The 20688-nt window shown below is 31.4% G+C and overlaps 1 protein-coding gene across 1 annotated transcript in view; it reads right to left on the bottom strand.

Annotated features, from left to right (window-relative positions):
* The window catches only part of LOC145936313 (uncharacterized), a 283300-nt gene that overhangs the window by 21752 nt on the left and 240860 nt on the right, over positions 1-20688 (bottom strand). The gene's annotated exons all lie outside the window — the stretch shown is intronic.

The raw sequence follows: 20688 nt of genomic DNA, 5'->3' as shown, positions 1-20688 counted from the left end.
ATATAACTTAAGTTACATACTAATTATCTTATATATCTTTATTATTAATATTTTTGCATTATTGAAGAAGAAAAAAAATATTAAAAATAGAATATACCTATATATATATATATACATATATATAATTTTTTAATATTTTAATATTCAAGAAAGGAAATATTCAGTCCGGTCGCAACGTGTTGCTTTCACCGACGAGCATTTTTTATTTTATTTTATTTTATTCGTTTGATGCTTAATATTACTGCTTTAGAAGAACGCAGAAAATTGTAATATACTCCTCTCGAGTTTGCAATATGTCGAAAGATTCATGGAGATTGCATATTTTGACAGCTTTTTTTTAACGCTTGGCGACCAGAATTCGTTCGCGGCATGCTGTTTTTATCGCCAATGAAATATTAAACATAAAAATTACTTAAACAAAAGTATAACAAATGTTTTTAAAAAATTATGGTTCAAATAAAATTGGTATTTTGACCGATAATAAGCAATAAAAAAATTTAAATTAAAAAGTTTGTAGAAAAATTTGAAGAGAAAGAGATTTGTCGCTAACAAATGATCTTAGAACTTTTTATACATTTAAATTAAATAAAAATGATTGACTAATGTTACGTTTATAACAAAATTATATAATAAATCTTTTAATATATATGTATATATATATGTATGTATATATATTCAAATATATAAAATATATGTAATATTTTATATATAACTATATATTAATATATATTTATATATATATATTTATATATAATATATATGTATAATACATAATAAATATAAATAATAATAAATACATATATATACATATATAAAACAAGTAATATTCAATTAAACTTTTAATCAAAAAATCTTTATGTGGACTTTGTCAGTGAAATTCCGTAGAGATTGTCCCGACCGACAACCAGTAGTTATGCGCCAGTTGTGCGCGACAAACTTCCGTGAGGCAGGTCAGGATGGTCTCGAGAGAGAAGAAGAGTAGGGGGAGACAAATATTATTAACGGGACAGGTACTAAACGTTTCGCGGTAGCGATATACCCGGCGGGGAAGAATCGAATGACGACGGCCAAGAGCATAAGGACAAAATGGGGGGAAGAAAAATGTGGCTATCATGGTTGCAATGCGGTAATAATCTTTCCGTGGTATCGTCGCCGACTATATATATTCGACACTGACAGGCCGTGCAAGGAGTCAGATTCCACGTGGGAGAAGATTTATTAACAATAGCTACACCGTGGGACACTGATAAATTGTTGATAAAAAAGGAGCGACACGATGTCGACCTCGATACTTTCTTGACAATCCTTTCGTTCTTTCCTAACTTAATATTCCATTATTATTGTTATGGTCTTTGCATTTTAGGTTCATATATGCAATATGCTATAAAATATATTCAATCAATATCTTGATACAAAATATAAACAATAACTTGTTTTCTTTTTTTTATCTTAACATCAAGTATTATTGAAATGAATACATTTTAATTAACAATGTTATAAAAATGTAAATTGTTGTCGATAGTATTTACTAATTTATGTTACAAAATGATAATAAATTTTATAGTTTTATTTTTATTTATAAATTTCTTAGTAAAACTTTACATTCTTCGTGTTTCTTTTTTCAATTTTAAACAGCAGTTTCACAAACTAAGACATTAAGTCTGTCATATTATATACAATTGCTTTTTATAATATGTTATATTATATTTGTTATGCACAAACAAAAAATGTACAACATTTAAAAATCTATATAACATTTAAAAATGTGTGATTAGTGAATAGAATAGAGTACTATAATTGTATATGCAAAATAATATTTTTTTTTTTAACTTTAGAAAGTTCGTATATATCGTAAATATTTAATATATGTGTAATCTTAATAAATTTGCGTGACATCGGTCATCGTCGATAGTTTGAAACTTGTTAATTCGACGGACAATTGTCCAAGTTGTATTTGCGCTATTTGCCATCTGAATGTCGCGAAGTGGAGTCTCGACCGGCAATCTTGGTGCAATTCGAACTTCCCCGCTTTGTGGACATATCGGGTAAATATCTATCCCAACAAACAAAGCTGCATACGCCATATATGTAAATGAAGATAACGATCCTAGATAGGTCGATGGAACAGAAATGCTCGATACATTTCTCATTCAAGAATATTCCTTCCCAATGGGAACAGTTGCTATATATAAATTAGTATGCAGTACTAGTTCTTATATTTCCAACAAAACATTTTGAGAATATTGCAGTATTATATATATATATATATATATATATATATATATATATCTTAGAGATGTATATTTTTACTTTGAATAACCACTTTTTATTTTTTTTTTGTAGTATTTTTTATATATATTTCAAAAGTTTATTTCAAATTGAAAAGGTTCTGCATAAAAATATTAACAAATATTATTCATATTGGCTAACTTTGTATAACTGGCTATTTTGACAACGATATTTATTATAAATAATAAAATAAATTTAATTAACTTTTTAAATTGTTTAACTCTTTTCAGCTGCTTTGATCATTTATGTACACACACATCTGTTTCTCGAGCAATATATTATAGCTTAATTATAATTAAAGGAATATTGTTTTTTGATATATTAATAAATGTTATATTCATCGATAATAAATTTAATCGATTTTGCTATCTGTCCTTTTGTTATATCTCTGACGCGCATCCCATTTACCGCTATCGTTAATTTCGCATCCGAGGATGCGCGAACATAATGCCAATAGACTCTGTGCGTCGTGCAGAGTATCGGCGTGGGTGGCCTGTGTATGGCGGAAACCAAAGGGGCGTGAAATATGAGGGATATGCGTATGCGTTACCGCACCTGTGTATCGCACGAATTATTGCAACAGCATTGTTGTGCGGCGATTAACCTTTAGAATATTAAAACGCCGATCGTGCTGCTCGCTAATTTTTTTGCAAGAAACGCCTTTTCTTGAATATATGTATATACCTTTTATTTTAAATCTTATAGAAATGTTCTTGACAAAAAAATGAAAGAAGCAAATTGTAAATCGGTTTTGTTAAAATCTGTTTATTAATTTTATTATTATTTTGAGATTTCTGTTTGATTAAATCTCTCTTTCAGTATATATCCTATAAGTATTTTGAAAGCGTTAGTAAGTGGAATTTATAATGCAAAAATTTATTCTACAGGTCAAAAGAAGTTTTTACCATTCTTTTTTTTATTTAGTTTAGAATTAAAAATAATTCCTAACCAATATAATACAACACACACAATATAAAATGTAGAATTCAAGAAATGCAAAAATACATTATATGTACATTTATTCTATATTTTATATACATTGCATGTGCCTATATATCGTCATGTGCTATTTTTTTTATTAAATTCTTTTTATTAACTCATATATAGGAAGAGCATATGTTTGAGTTTCGCGTAACACATTTCCGCGTATGAAATCCATCCTTTCCGCTGGGATATTTTCCACGAATAATCATCGAATCGATTTACAGGCGAAGAAGAAAGAGGAAGAAGACTACTCCAATATTCCGTCGAGTGACTCGGTTATATGAAGCCCGCAATTTTCCGTCTCACGGACAATCGGACGTACACATGTACGTGCAGTATCAGAAGGGATGGATGACCAGGTCGTCGATATTGATGTCGACTGGCCCGAGGGCTGTGGTTCTTGGCCGTCAAAACAAAGTAATTTGTCTACGGATCCGACGTGCGGATCCGTCGTCTCACGTCGCCTAGTGCACGTGGCTGTGCTTGTTACAAATCGCCGGGCAACCGTCAGTCAGGTTCGACGGTTCCACTTCGTGTCTCCGGATTCCCGCACCGGATTGCCGCAGCTGTTTCCGAATCGCGGAAATTTCGTAGGATCGATCTCGTGCAGCCGCCGCTCTGGGGACAGCGATAAATAATTGCGCTCCTAACTTCGACAAGCCATCGAAGAGGGTAAGTCCGTTAATCGAGTTAATTCTTCTTATTCCTCGTACATAATCATTGAAGCATTTTTTCGATTCGTCTGTTTAAAAAAAATGTTTAGAAATCACCGATATTTTTGGTGAAAATTTTTATCATTCTTTTTTGTCACACGAAAAATATATTATTAATATTACATCTTTAGAGAGAGATCTTCAGGAGTATAACAGCGTTTTGCGCTCACAATACAAAATACAGTTGACCTAATATTTCGATGCTATTTGAAGCTTAGATATTTTCAAGTTTATAATACAAAATTCGATTAGCATCGATTCTGTTCACATATTTTTATAATATATATATATATATTTCTGAAACAAGATAGCTAAAAAACTTTTAAAATTTTATTCAAATGAATTGTACTATTTCTGCGAAGAGGCTGAAATAATATAATTCATTCATACTCGACGAGCGATTATGAATATTCTGCATAGCGGACGTTTAATATTTCTCAAGATTTTAAGTGTCCGATAATGGCTATACTCACGAACGAGTGGCTGTCGATTGGATTATTGAATTATACGGACGATATTGTTCCTCACGAATTCGAACTTTCGTATGTATATTCCGCCCGACCGAGCGCAGAATTCCCAGACATCAAAGCTCGTCGATTCGGAGTCCGACGTCACTTGGCCGAAGTTCCAGTACGTAAGGAGGAAATGAATAGACAAGGCGGTCGGCGGAATGAATAGGAAGAGATGTCTGTTCCATTGTTTGCGTGGCTTTGCCTTCGGCTTTGAGAGCTTCCTTGAAAGGAATGTCACTATCGGAACTAGAAGCGCGAGAGAAAGCGAACAAAAATTTTAGAGTCGACGAACTTCGTACTCCTGCAATACATTTTATAAAGTTCGTCAAAAAAATCTTAATATTAATAATATTCTTTGAAGAATTTAGCATTAATTTTTTTTTAAACGTAGCATTAATATTACAATTAAAAATCTTTTTTTTTGTTTGCTTAAAAAATAATAGAAAACTTTTAAATTTATATTAATGTAGTATAATAAATTTTAAATTTCAAGTATCAGTCAGTAATATTAAAAATGCATATATACCATATATCAAATTCATAATAAAATTTAGAGAGAAAAGAATAATGATAAGGTTTCAAAAATGTTTGCAGAGATTTGAATTAAAATTGTCATTTTTGTGTTGGAACGGAGATATATATTCCCCTTTTTTCCTAGCGAATCAACCACTCGGCGAACCACTCAATCTTCCTGTGTGCATCCGTTTTTCCGTCTCTTCGCCTCGCTCTTTCCGAAGCCCTTCCTCAGCTTCATTTCGCCTCTCGCTTCATCTAGCATCTAATTCATTCTGCGTTTCATTCCTCTTCTTTCTTTCGTCAACGAGATCCTTGTTCTCTATACACCGTCCTTTCTCATTTCTTTCACGCTTTTCGCCTCATAACGCTTTGCCGCCACCAATCCTTTAGATCAGAGCTGTACGCGTCATCTTGTCGGATTCTATGCTCGTATTCTGATCACACGCTATCGACTCCATTGAATTTTATAGATACGAAGTCTTTTGTATCTTCACGCTAGAATAACGACAACAAATATTTTGGGAATATATATGTATCATATTTTTAAAAAATTTAGTGAAGCAAGTCTCTATACGAAAATGTACAATAATATATTTTCTTACGCATATAATTTTTCCAATTAATTACTTTCTAGATTGTACGCACAAAGAAGAAGAAAAGAAGTTTATTATAAAATTAGTTAAATTGTACGAAAATACCTACTATCTTTGTAAAGATAATTTGAAAATTTTTCGAGAAAAAGATCTCAGAATAGAGATGTCAGAATAGCTGGGGACACAGAGGAAGATATTATAGATTTGTATAGTTATGTGAACCTAGCACCCGACTTTTTAAAAATTAATTTTTTTAAACGGAAAATGATAGCATTTTGTTTGTACTTGTTTGTAGTAACAATAATTTTGTTTGTAGTTTTATCAATTAATAAATAAAAAAAATTTCTTAAATGACTCGCACATTGACCCGACATTGAAATATCGCAAATCCGCTTGCGCAGTCTTCTTTAGAATTGTTTGTAGTTGTTTGTAGTGATTTTCTTTTCGTTTGTAGTTGAGCGGTTCAAAAGTTATAAACAATTGTTTATTCGTCCAAAAGGTAAATTTGTTAATTTTAAAGATATCGCAAATCCGCTAGCGCAGTCTTCTTTAGAATCATTTGTAGTTGTTTGTAGTGATTTTCCTTTCGTTTGTAGTTGAGCGGTTCAAAAGTTATAAACAATTGTTTATTCGTCCAAGAGGAAAATTTGTCAATTTTTAAGATATCGCGAATCCGCTTGCGCAGTTTTCTTTAGAATCATTTGTAGTTGTTTGTAGTGATTTTGCTTTCGTTTGTAGTTCAAAAGTTATAAACAAAATTGTTTATAACTTTTAAACCGCTCAACTACAAACAAAAGCAAAATCACTACAAACAACTACAAACGATTTTAAAGAAGACTGCGCAAGCGGATTTGAAAAATCTTAAAAATTGACAAAGTTAGCTCTTGGACGAATAAACAATTGTTTATAACTTTTGAACCGCTCAACTACAAACGAAAGGAAAATCACTACAAACAACTACTAACGATTCTAAAGAAGACTGCGCAAGCGGATTTGCGATATCTCAATGTCGGGTGCGAGTCATTTAAGAAATTTTTTTATTTATTAATTGATAAAACTACAAACAAAATTATTGTTACTACAAACAACTACAAATAAAATGCTATCATTTTCCGTTTTAAAAAATTAATTTTTAAAAAGTCGGGTGCTAGGTTTACATAGCTGCACGCGACGTATAAAACTCTTTCAGTTTGATGTTTGAAATCGGGGGGGGGGGAAAAAAACAGAAAGTTTTATATCATATAATATCATGTATATATGAGCGTTTTGAAAAAATTATTTAACAAATCTCGCGCGAATGAGTCATATTATACGTGCATATAATATGCAATATAATGTACATATGCAATAATAATGAGAAAGTGATTTTTTCCGAGTTTGGCGATTAATCAGGGATAGAAAGCAGCACTGGTCAGCCGATTTCAGTGATTATCCGTCCGATATAAGCGACAGTAGTAATGCGTCCGAACTCTTTTCATCTCTGCACGCTTTTATTCGTCGTTCGAATAATTTCGATGAATATCGCGATAATAGCATTAATAATGTTATCATTCCTTACAACTATTTTTTTTACAAATATTTAAATAATAAACTCTATTAATGAAGTAATAAAATATTATTCGCACGCGACAGCTATGTAAACCTAGCAACCGACTTTTTAAAAATTAATTTTTTAAAACGGAAAATGATAGCATTTCGTTTGTAGTAACAATAATTTCGTTTGTAGTTTTATCAATTAATAAATAAAAAAATTTTTTTAATGACTCGCACCCGACATTGAGATATCGTAAATCCGCTTGCGCAGTTTTCTTTAGAATCGTTTGTAGTTGTTTGTAGTGATTTTCCTTTAGTTTGTAGTTGAGCGGTTCAAAAGTTATAAACAATTGTTTATTTGTCCAAGAGGTAAATTTGTCAATTTTTAAGATTTTTTAAATCCGCTTGCGCAGTCTTCTTTAAAATTGTTTGTAGTTTGTAGTGATTTTCCTTTTGTTTGTAGTTGAGTGGTTTAAAAGTTATAAATAATTGTTTATTCGTCCAAGAGGTAAATTGTAAATTTTAAAGATATCGCGAATCCGCTTGCGCAGTCTTCTTTAGAATCATTTGTAGTTGTTTGTAGTGATTTTGCTTTCGTTTGTAGTTCAAAAGTTATAAACAAAATTGTTTATAACTTTTGAACCGCTTAACTACAAACGAAAGCAAAATCACCACAAACAACTACAAACGATTTTAAAGAAGACTGCGCAAGCGGATTTGAAAAATCTTAAAAATTGACAAAGTTAGCTCTTGGACGAATAAACAATTGTTTATAACTTTTGAACCGCTCAACTACAAACGAAAGGAAAATCACTACAAACAACTACTAACGATTCTAAAGAAGACTGCGCAAGCGGATTTGCGATATCTCAATGTCGGGTGCGAGTCATTTAAGAAATTTTTTTATTTATTATATTGATAAAACTACAAACAAAATTATTGTTACTACAAACAACTACAAATAAAATGCTATCATTTTCCGTTTTAAAAAATTAATTTTTAAAAAGTCGGGTGCTAGGTTTACATAGCTGCACGCGACGTATAAAACTCTTTCAGTTTGATGTTTGAAATCGGGGGGGAAAAAAAACAGAAAGTTTTATATCATATAATATCATGTATATATGAGCGTTTTGAAAAAATTATTTAACAAATCTCGCGCGAATGAGTCATATTATACGTGCATATAATATGCAATATAATGTACATATGCAATAATAATGAGAAAGTGATTTTTTCCGAGTTTGGCGATTAATCAGGGATAGAAAGTAGCACTGGTCAGCCGATTTCAGTGATTATCCGTCCGATATAAGCGACAATAGTAACGCGTCCGAACTCTTTTCATCTCTGCACGCTTTTATTCGTCGTTCGAATAATTTCGATGAATATCGCGATAATAGCATTAATAATGTTATCATTCCTTACAACTATTTTTTTTACAAATATTTAAATAATAAACTCTATTAATGAAGTAATAAAATATTATTCGCACGCGACAGCTATGTAAACCTAGCAACCGACTTTTTAAAAATTAATTTTTTAAAACGGAAAATGATAGCATTTCGTTTGTAGTAACAATAATTTCGTTTGTAGTTTTATCAATTAATAAATAAAAAAAATTTTTTTAATGACTCGCACCCGACATTGAGATATCGTAAATCCGCTTGCGCAGTTTTCTTTAGAATCGTTTGTAGTTGTTTGTAGTGATTTTCCTTTAGTTTGTAGTTGAGCGGTTCAAAAGTTATAAACAATTGTTTATTTGTCCAAGAGGTAAATTTGTCAATTTTTAAGATTTTTCAAATCCGCTTGCGCAGTCTTCTTTAAAATCGTTTGTAGTTTGTAGTGATTTTCCTTTTGTTTGTAGTTGAGCGGTTTAAAAGTTATAAACAATTGTTTATTCGTCCAAGAGGTAAATTGTAAATTTTAAAGATATCGCGAGTCCGCTTGCGCAGTCTTCTTTAGAATCGTTTGTAGTTGTTTGTAGTGATTTTGCTTTCGTTTGTAGTTGAGCGGTTCAAAAGTTATACACAATTGTTTATTCGTCCAAGAGGTAAATTTGTGAATTTTAAAGATATCGCGGATCCGCTTGCGCAGTCTTCTTTAGAAATGTTTGTAATTGTTTGTAGTGATTTTCCTTTCGTATGTAGTTGAGCGGTTCAAAAGTTATAAACAATTGTTTGAACTTTTGAACCGCTCAACTACATACGAAAGGAAAATCACTACAAACAACTACAAACATTTCTAAAGAAGACTGCGCAAGCGGATTTAAAAAATCTTAAAAATTGACAAAGTTAGCTCTTGGACGAATAAACAATTATTTATAACTTTTGAACTGCTCAACTACAAACTAAAGGAAAATCACTACAAACAACTACAAACGATTCTAAAGGAGACTGCGCAAGCGGATTTGCGATATCTCAATGTCGAGTGTCATTTAAAAAAATTTTTTTATTTATTAATTGATAAAACTACAAACGAATTTATTGTTACTACAAACAACTACAAACAAAATGCTATCATTTTCCATTTAAAAAAATTAATTTTTAAAAAGTCGGGTGCTAGGTTTACATAGTTTATTTGTATGTCTGACAATGAATGGAACTCGCAAAATTCAAAAAGCACAATTATGTTTATTGGAAAACGATATTTATAAGTTAAAATAATATTATATATTTTTTAAAAAAACATTACATAAATATATCAATAATAATTTTACAATTAAACAAGATTGTGATTTTTAAAAATAACAGAATTACAATATATGCATCAATATATAACACAATAACGTAACTTTAGAATGAAAATTAATTTCGTATAATAGAATGTCAAATAAATTATTAAATAATGAAAATACCATTTAATAAAGATCGCATTTATCACAAAAATCACGTATCAGTTAAAGATATTCAAATAGCTTTGCGACGAAAAATAATCATGATTTGCAAATAAGAGTTAAATTACCAGAACATCCGTACGTCTCATGGATTCGTTCTAGTTATGATTTATTACCATTGCATGTATAACTTCGTATATTTGCTTGAGTAAATCGGAATGCAATCTCGTCGCACGAAGTGCTTTAAAGAATTATGAACTAACGTCGCGTCGCATTGCTCGATGCGAGCACAGTATCATGTCATATAAAATTACATTACACGCAGCAAATATGGAGAAATTGCTATTGTACGCAGTGGCATGTATTGTTTCGGCAACAGGAATTAGTTCTGCCCATGACAAAATGATAAGCGACCCTGTCTGAACAAATTCCGAAATCTCATTCCGCGAATGCATACGACCAGCATTAAAATTTTATTTCTCTCATGATACCAGACACTGACCATTCGTATATGAAAATCTTGTGAGGTATACGATAATGTTTCCGGTTTCTCATTGCATACGCGTATTATGACATTTCCAAAACAATATGCAATTCTTTAGTTTTTTCCAGCGTAGAGATATTTTCCTACATTTTAACCATGAGTTATTGCATATAGATGATACAATTAAAAAATCCAGTAAATTAAAAGATGCAATTCTTTGCAAAATAATTGTGTCTTTATGTATAAATCTAATAATCTTATAATATGATTAAAACATATATTACCTTAATATATTATTTAATTATAAATACATAATTAATAATATACATAGCTTACTTTTTAATGAGTTAAAGTTTTAGAGAATAACTTAAGAATATTCTGAAATAACAAGTTTTTAATCATTTTCAAATAATGATCATCAATAAACGCTTAATATAATCTCGATGTATTTGCGACAAATTGTGATTTCTATAAAACGATATTGGCACATATCGAGAAAACGAGATATTTTCTTTAATAATAATAATATCTATGGATCTAATCGTACGATTCTCTCTCTCTCTCTCTCTCTCTCTTTCTTTTTATGGCTTGAGAAATTATTTCTCGGTCTATAAAGAAAATACATGCTCCATAATCATATAAAAACTTTAAAGTGTAACACGTAGGATTTTGCAAAACGAAAATACGTGGTAAGATATGCATACGAAGTATGTGCAAATTCGCAACGGCTAAAAAGAAAGAAAGAATATTTCTAACACAGTAAGGAAAAAGATTGTCTCTGTTATGCAAAGTTTCAAGAGAAGACTATCATTTTATAAAATAGACCGTCAATGTCTTCAATTTCTAATTGTCTGTCGTACGAAAAAAGATTTTTCGTTGGATATTGATTGCTAGTAATTTTAAACGTTTATAATTAACCAAAAATATTATAATTCTAGTATAATCTATAGGTATATATTTTTCTTTATATAATAATGCTTACGTAATATGTATGAAAATGTATATAATACGTATAAAAACAAATATAAAAACAAAATATTGATAAAATATTAAATTTGATATTTTTCATTAAAAAATATTATACAAATTTAATTCTCTCCTTTTTTTTCTAAGCATTTCTAAATATGACGAATAAGAAAAAATTACGCAATCGTATACTATAACTTTATATTTTATAGTGAATAGAAATTGGATACTGTCAATCTGTGCGTCGATTTTTACGCAAATTAACGCTTTTATGATTCATATTTCGCTGGCGCTTTTTATAGCTCGTTTAGCTATTTTCGCAGAGCTTTTTCCATGCAAAATCCTCACGGAATTACATTGTCATTCGATAACACTTCGTTTTTCCGTTCCGACGTCATACGTGATATTTTAGACGATCGAGAGGCACTCGTGCCGGGAAGAGGATGGGCGAAATGTCCTGAGGGAGGAAGAATAAGGACGCTTACTTCGATTCGAGACAGAAGTGCAGCGAAGGGAAGGCAAAAGGGAATATTGTACTTGCATGAATGGAACACGACTTTTCGATCCTATGGTTTCCTTTCTTCTCTATCTGTCGCGAACTGAAATTACATCTACCGCCGATCTCTCTCTCGTTCGTTCCTCTCCTCCTGGCTTTATAACATCCCATTTCCAAATTCGAGACACGCGCATCCTAATTCAACGACGATAAGTCGTCGTGCGCAATCATGTTCTCTCAACCATCGACGAGATTCGCGTTGGATGACAACGAAGAAGCCGAGATCTGATTAGATGAGCTGATTAGATAGGGATTGAACAAGGTGACAGCGGTATGCAATCGGATAAGACAGATGAGAGGAGAGGCAAGCGCTGGAATGCTCTCGAAAATACCGACGCTTTTATGAGAACGAACCATACTAATTTTGCAGGATTTGCTCCTCATCGGAAATTTCGCTTCTCCGAAATCTAATCGCGGAGAATAGTTTTACATATCTTATCCTTATTTGATTCCAGACACGTTTTCTAATCTGATAGCGGCAATTCAACGACGATCCGCCGACGAGCACGTAAGTATTGGTAGCATTAGATGAGAAAATTGGGAATAAAAGGCAAATGTGAATGCAAATTCAGCGCGATGTCGCACAAGTAAATGCTTCAAAATACGAGTTTGAATAAATGTTTGATACTAGAACAACAAGGATATAGAGTTTCATAACTATAATGCAGCAAACTTTCAATAATATCCGTAGACCTATTCAAATTACGTGATCTCTTTCATTATATAAAGTTTTTGATTAATTTAAAGTTTAAGTTTCTTTCTTTTTTAAAAATTTAATTGCGCGGCCTTTTCCTACATCATCCCCTGATGTTTCATAAAGATATTTTTTTAAAGTTTATTTGTCTATTTTTATTTTTTTCTAATTTTTTAATTGACTTTAATTGTTATTATGTAAATTTATTTGGATATACAGATTGTGTAATGTATAAATTGAAATATTTAATTGAAACTTTGATTTATATTTAAAATTAATCAGATATATTTTTGTTGATGTATAAATACGCAAATCGAGAATTGAAAGTTTCCAAATAAAATAGGAACCCAACACTTATATAGAGAGAGATATATATATATATAGAGTAAATATATTTATTCCGAGAGAAAGAGAGAGAGAGAGAAATGCATTATATATATATATATATATATATATATATATATATATATTATATATGTATATGTATATAGAATAGCCCGTCTGGCACGAATAAATTTTGGAAACTGCAGCGTCGGAAAACTTTTGTACATATAACTGATTGTGAGTCGAAGTTTCGGGCCTGTGTGCCGCATTTTCCCTTTGCGAGTTTAACTCATCGCCAACTATTTTCAGACAGCTCGTTCGCACACTCCGCGTATATTCACCTCGACCGAAATCGATTTCCAAAATCGAGCCGTCAAAGGTTTCCGCCCAAAATCTGGCGATTTAGCGGAAAAAGAGAACGCCGCATTTGAAAAATTGAAAAGGCGAAAGCATCGCTGACAAAGTACTTTAAAAATACATATTTTAATAGGCAAATTTTCCAAGATATGTAAGAAACACTTATGCTATTTCAAAAACTGGAAACGTCACATTCGTAAATATATATAACATGCGCATAAGAAGTAAAATAATAGAATTGCGTAAAAAAAGTGAAGCATTGTAATAATAGCTTAATACTTTTAGCAATTATTACAACATAATATTTATGCTTAAATTTTATGCGCAATATGTGTTGCATAATGTTTTATAAAATATTTTACAAAATGTTTTATATAAAACGAGAGAAAACCAAATTGTAAGATACAACACATTAATTAATATTCGAAGAAAGAAATTGCTCGAGCAAAATGTGCAATAATGTTATTTCAGTCGAGAGTATACTTGGTTGTTCTTGAAATGCGAATGGCAAAACTTTTTATATGATGCGATGATCCCGCAAAATTTACAAATTATGCAGGACCCATTCATTTCATCTTTTTCTCCGCCGGCTGGTAATGTCACCCTTCGTGAGTGTGCTTGAAAAATTTTTGAATTATACCGTGAGTCCGTTAACCTTCTTTGTCCGGGCTTCTCCTCGTGAGATGATGCCGCGATTTCTCGATCGAGTTGCATGCATCGCGAATACCAAAATATATTCATAAATCGCGTGATATATTCATGCGCGGCGGAATCACGTCGAGCAATTTAATGTCGTTTCATCAATTTTTCGAAATGTTCTTTCGCAGCATCTATCATCAACTTGTCTCCTTCGATTTCGATTGCGATTATTAAGTACGGCGAGTATACGAATCACTTGTAAAATAAGTGGTGTGGGAGTTGTTTTTAAAAAAGTAACGATTAATTGTGTCATTATATCCGCGATCGTACCTTTTAGCGACGCGCTAATTACTTACCGTGCCCACACCTTCTGCAGCCATTAGCAAACTTGTTCGTAACTTTACGAGGAGTTTCCAGACCAATCTTCTGATGCTGCTCGTAGGATGATTGTTATCCGTAGACTGAACCCTGCTCTCCATTACTTAGTATCAGTTAGAATATTGCGTGAAAAATTACATTATTGCAAGTAATACCGGACGCTTCGTAAAATATGTCAAGTTGATCCTTTATTTTCTTTTTTATGATTTCATCATCTTTATTTTCTCGCTTATTTGAATATAATAAATTATATATTTTACATTAAAACGTTAATTACACATTATATTAGCGAAAATGTATATAAATATGCATTTACAAAAACATATCACTTCTACATAAAGTAATATAGAACTTGGCTCTATAAAATTGTTAAAAAATATTTTATATATTTTTTTAAATTTATATTTTTTTAAAATTAAATTGATTCTTTTTCTTAGCGCATTAATTAATAATTATTTGACTTTAATCAATTATACACTATAATAATGATTTTAATATTGACAAATTTTGAAATAATACTACACGATTATTTAGATTTTAATGACTCTGTAATATATGCTGATAAATTGCATCTACTAATAAAAAGTGAAGGTATATTTTCTTTGATTTATGATAAACGTTTTTTTCAAATTAAATATTAGTAATTGTATAAAAGTAATTTAGCGAGATTGTAAGCTTTGACTTTTGCCGTCGTTCTGTAGGATGTCACGAAAGAAATCCGGACCTCCCATTATTCGATATTATACCATATCCGGAAAAAATTTGTGAAAGAAAATAGAGGAGATCTCGCAGTCCGCTATGCGCACGCTATGTTTCATCGCGAAACCGGGTCCTGTTCTCTTTCATACCGGTGACGCAATATGATGTACGAGCGCTACGTGCTCGCCAGGGAAAAGAATACAAAGTGATCGATGGTATAATTAATTCAACCGCGACGGAATCGCGCGATGTACGATCGACCGACAGGTATCGATTGCAAACTGACAAATCTCTCTCGCGACGGCGGAGTGTTAAGTATTAGCATCATTCGTTAACCGGGTGACTATCGCACCGATCGTAATTGCAGTAGTAATACGATAAAACTGGAGTTTTATAATGTAGTATTAATAATATTTTTTGTTCGTTAAAAATAAATACCTATACACAAACGCGCGTAACAAAGTTTGATGGCGTAGAAATAATTTACATCATATCAATGTAAGTATCAATATATCTGATAAATTATTTAATATTGTGAATATTATTATCAATTAAATATTTAATTGTAAAAATTTAACTTTTGATTAATAACTACATATAAAAAGAACGTATAACATATATAGACGTAATACTGTTTCGCATTATTACATAAAAAGGAAATGACACTTTTTTTTATTTATATATAAATATATTTCTGAAATATACGAGTAAGAAAACTTATTATTCTATTGCTAAATTTTTGTTAGCTAATATCATTATTTTATTTATTATTTAGTATGAGAATAAAGGAAAAAGGAATCATGCAAAAGACGTGTACGAAATTTTCGCATTGCAATATGTAGAAGCGAGATGTTTCTGCTCTTAACCGAATTTCAAAGTTTCGCAGGAGATTTCCGACAGACACCTTTCACGCAGATGTTACCGTATTAATGAAGCCATCAACTGTCGCGCTCGCATTCTGTCGACACCAAGATACCTTCTCATTGCTTCATAATATAATAAGCATTCCAACAAGACTGATACGTGCGTGCATTGAGAAATGTAATATCGAAAATATGGAATTAAGATATATATATGAGGAAGCTAACTAGCAACACTTTTTGGGGGATTTTACATCGCGATTATAAAGTATCGCGAGTATGAAATTGTAATTGTAAGTTAAATAAAAATTAATTTCATTATTGACAGGAAAGATTGACTTGAAATAATATTAGGCACATCTTTGTCTTGCATCTATCTCTTTGTTTGACTATGCAAGAAGCAAATATTCGCGATTTAAACAGAAGAAATCTCTTTTATTCTACTCAATCAGAATGGCTGGACCACGGTTTTCGAAATTGTTTATTTAAGCACGTTGTAAAGACTAAACACTAGCGAACTCATTTGGCGACTGTTTATTTGCACACCGTCCACGTAATGACTTTTTAAGTGATAAAAGTGACGCTCGTGCAGATGATCGTATACGAAAACAGCAAAGAACGACTTTTTTGTATTCTTCTCATCGATAGTAAAGACGTGGAATGTGTATTTTTCTATATTGTGTGTCCCATTGAATTTTATAACGCATTTTGCTATTCGAGTCGGTTGTTCTTGCACAGTATATGTTTCGATTATCATCGTATTACGATTATCCTGCTGTAAACTTTTATGTGTTAGATAATAATAATCGAAGCAATAGTAGTAACAAGATTTTCTTCTAAAATATATATTTAAGTATTCGATATAATAAATGAATATAAATGCAATACGTATGTATAATGTACACACGTTTAACATGACAAAAATTTATTTTCCGTAAATTTAAAACTGCTTTAAAATTAGTATAAAACTGATTATAATATTTGTTGAATATTGATGTTTTTAGTATATTATATAAGTGTATCTTTTTTATCTAAACTTTCCATTAAAATTTCATTAAAATCTTCGCCGTTTTAATAAAGTATCTAGCGCAACATAAAATCACAAAGGATTATTTTATAATTAAGGCGCCTAACGAGAGCTTATACGGCCTATTAATAATTAATTTACACGGGGCGAGAATTTAATTTTCCATAGAAATTCAATTACGCTCGGAGTGCAATATATTATTCCTAATATAATACGTATAATTAGTGATTTGTTTTTATATACGAACATTTTATTTCGGATCACGAATGCAAGTAGAATGCACATAGAAGAATCTTGCTGAGGATTCGATCTTAAATACTCCGATTAGATGGTTCCGGTGTGAGAGGGTGTCGATTTTATGGATGCCTCGCGAAACGTAAATCTTTCTACGACCAGGACATATCGATCGGCACTTTATCTCGTGCGAAAACGACTCCAAATCACGGCGTGAAGGATCGCGAGTCTTGCTCGTGATTCCGTTTCGCTTTCACATAAACTTTTCACGTTCCTGTTGAAGTTGATTCCCTGATCTGACATTAAACGCGCTGACTCTCATTCTAACATGCTTTAACGATGCGTGTTAAAGTAGACACATGCTATTTCATGTCTCGAATATTATTGTATAGCTTCGAGATTTGCGTAAAAAAATTTAAAAAGTGAAAAATTTTACAAATAACAATTGTACAATTAAAATCAAATTCAGAAAATTTGATTAAGCTTTATATAAAAGGTGAACTGTTGTTAATTAAACTAAGCGAGTAAACATGAAATTAGCATAAAACTAAAACAAAATTTGAAGAGGATTGAAAATTAATAATTAATTTCAATCAACTTCGTTTACCTAACTGGCAATAAAATGGTGATATTGCGAGTTACAATTGTTTATTAGTAGTGTAACAAAAAATAGTATACAATTAAGTATAGAATCGGAAAAAGTTTTTGAAAATCTAATTAATGAGTATAATTATTTTGTAGTTCTCTAATAAATGTAGGAAATTAGATTAAGAAAATTATGGCATGAGTAAGACTCTCTTAAATCTCCCCTCGTTATCTTACTACGGCAAGATCGATTTTACAGCCAATTGAAAAAATAGTGGTCCTCATGGGCCAAAGTGCGAGCGATAAACGTTAGGACGAGGACTATGAGTGGCCGAATACGAGCGGCAGAGAGGTTCGCTTTTATTCCGCTCTTAACCGGCCACCATAAATCCGCCACTCTCGTCCATGAGGGGTGAAGGAGCGAGAGAACGAGAGAGAGAAAGAGACAGGATGAGAAGGGGTGGTTTGACAGGGGTGGAATTGTGGAATAATACAGCGGGGACGCGGGCAACGCGGTGCATCGAATGCGCCAGATTTAATTTCGGCTTTTTTTTTATATTCGACGTGACGCGTCCGGAATTCAAATGAACTCGATATAATGCCGTTATGCGATCCGCGACCCGCGCACAACCATCGTGTTGCTTTATTTTTCGTCTGGAATACAGAGTCGAGATTCTTCTGCATTCGACTGTCGTTCGCATTCTGCTACCGCTGCGCCTTTTCTCGCTCTCTCGTTTATGGTACTTTGTTTCCGTTTGGATTTTTAAATGCATAAATTTTCATATTACTGTAATAAAATTGAGGCCCTGGCAGTAGTGAACTTAAACCGCGTTTATATATAAATAGAAATGATCTTTCTGCGAATGAATTACGTTTTGTTGCTCTAGTAAATAATAAAATTTTATTTTTTATTTAATTTGTTATAAGAGAGAAAAATCTTTATCTCAAAAAATTTTATCTCAACGAAATTATAATTGAAGGATTAGTTATAAAGATTTATAAAACATCGAATATTAAAAAATTAAAGATCTATAAGAAGAAAGTATTAAAGCGCAACAAGAAATAAAACTTAGAAATTCGAAATTCAACTAATATATCAGATATTGTTATATTGCTATGTACAACGAGTTAAACATGCGATTTACAAACGTATAAAATGCTTGGGTTATTTTACATTGCTATTTTACATACATAATTAAGTGTGGATTACGCAATCGCAATATTATGGTAAGCGGTCGGCTCACGATCAAAAGCCAATAATTTCAATTCGCTATGAACGTCTGTATGCAGGATGATCCGGAATTGTTGCAACTTTTTTTGTTTGCAAATTATTTGAGCTTTTAATTATCTAGAACAACACAAGCGCGCGTTACGCGCGCGCCATTCTTCTATTTTATGTTAAAAAGAATGATATTTAAAAAAAATAATATAAAGTTATTTAAACTCGATTAATATTTTTTCACAGAAATCAGCTGATTAGAGCGTTAATGTGCTAATTAAATTTTAAAATAATAATATGTTAAAAAATTAAAATAGTAATATGTTGTAAATAATATGTTATAATATCTTATTCTCGATTAATATTTTTTGACAGAAATCAGCTGATAACTGTCAAAAATATTAATCGAGTTTAAAGTATTATATAACCTATTATTTAATACATATTATATTATTTTAATTTTTATAACATTATTTTAAAAATTAATTAGTAAATTAACGCTTTAATCAGCTGACGCTTTAATCATATATGTCATGTAGAGCTTCAATTAATTTTTTTTCAGTAGTAATATAAGACATTAATCAAACGTTGTGATTGCTCGGTAGATACACTGACAAATTATCCAAATTAATTATTATACAACAAATTAATTATATAGCAAATTAATTATTTTTTACAATATTCAAGCTTCAAATACACAAAACATTTCGAAAACATTTCTATGAATACGAGAGAGAAAATATTATTGCGGAGAAAGAGACATTCTCTTTTTCAATGTCTCTTAATCAGCTGATTTTTCTGTCAAAAAATATTAATAAAATTTGCTAATTAAATATTCTAGCTTACCTATTTATATTTATACTGTGTATGTTATAATTTGCTAATTAAATTTTAAAATAATAATATGGTAAAAGTTATAAAATATAGTAATACGTTGTAAATAATATGTTATAATACCTTATTCTCGATTAATATTTTTTCTTTCTAAAGCTATAATTTTTCGAACGAATCTCCTTCGAGTTTTAATTAATTATTAATATTTTTTAAGTCATGTATATAGTATCGCGCGCGCGCTATTAGCATGAAGTTGCCGCTGTTTGTAGCTTCGGCCATTACCGAAACGCCGCGAGTATCAGGCAGTTGGAGCTGCGTCCCGCTGTGATTAATTAGTAAGCATAATCGTTAGAAACGATTTCTAACTTTTGTATTCTAATATTTATCAATCGCATATCATAATTTCAACGTTAATATGTAGTCGTAATTGTTCGAAACGCATATTTCGCGAAAAATTGGATGCAAAATCTTTTGCCAACATAACCCAACTTAATCTGTTTTCGCACGCGCGAATGTGTTGCGATCCGTGGATATATCTATCGTTAATTCTAGCTTACATATTTATATTGTGTATGTTATAATGCGAAATAATAAGATTATTCTAATATATGTATGTATTTTATTTGTTACAGATAGCATTGCGATACACAGTGCGATTCACGCGTCGTGTCGGGAGTCGGGAATCGGGAGTGCCGTGTAAAGTTTCGCGTATCGGGAGTGCCGTGTAAAGTGTCGGGCGATCGTAATTATTCGTATATTCGCGAGCGTCGTGAGTGCTACCATGGACCAAGAGAGGAGGAGGAGGCCCGGGGAGGCATCAGGCGACATCGGGGCAACTATAAGGTATGCAAAATACCTAAAA

The sequence above is a fragment of the Prenolepis imparis genome, unplaced genomic scaffold (genome assembly GCF_030444845.1).
Source record: "Prenolepis imparis isolate NDT839.2.m4 unplaced genomic scaffold, iyPreImpa1.0 SCAF_5, whole genome shotgun sequence".
NCBI lineage: Eukaryota > Metazoa > Arthropoda > Insecta > Hymenoptera > Formicidae > Prenolepis > Prenolepis imparis.
This window is presented reverse-complemented; position numbering and strand designations above follow the sequence as displayed.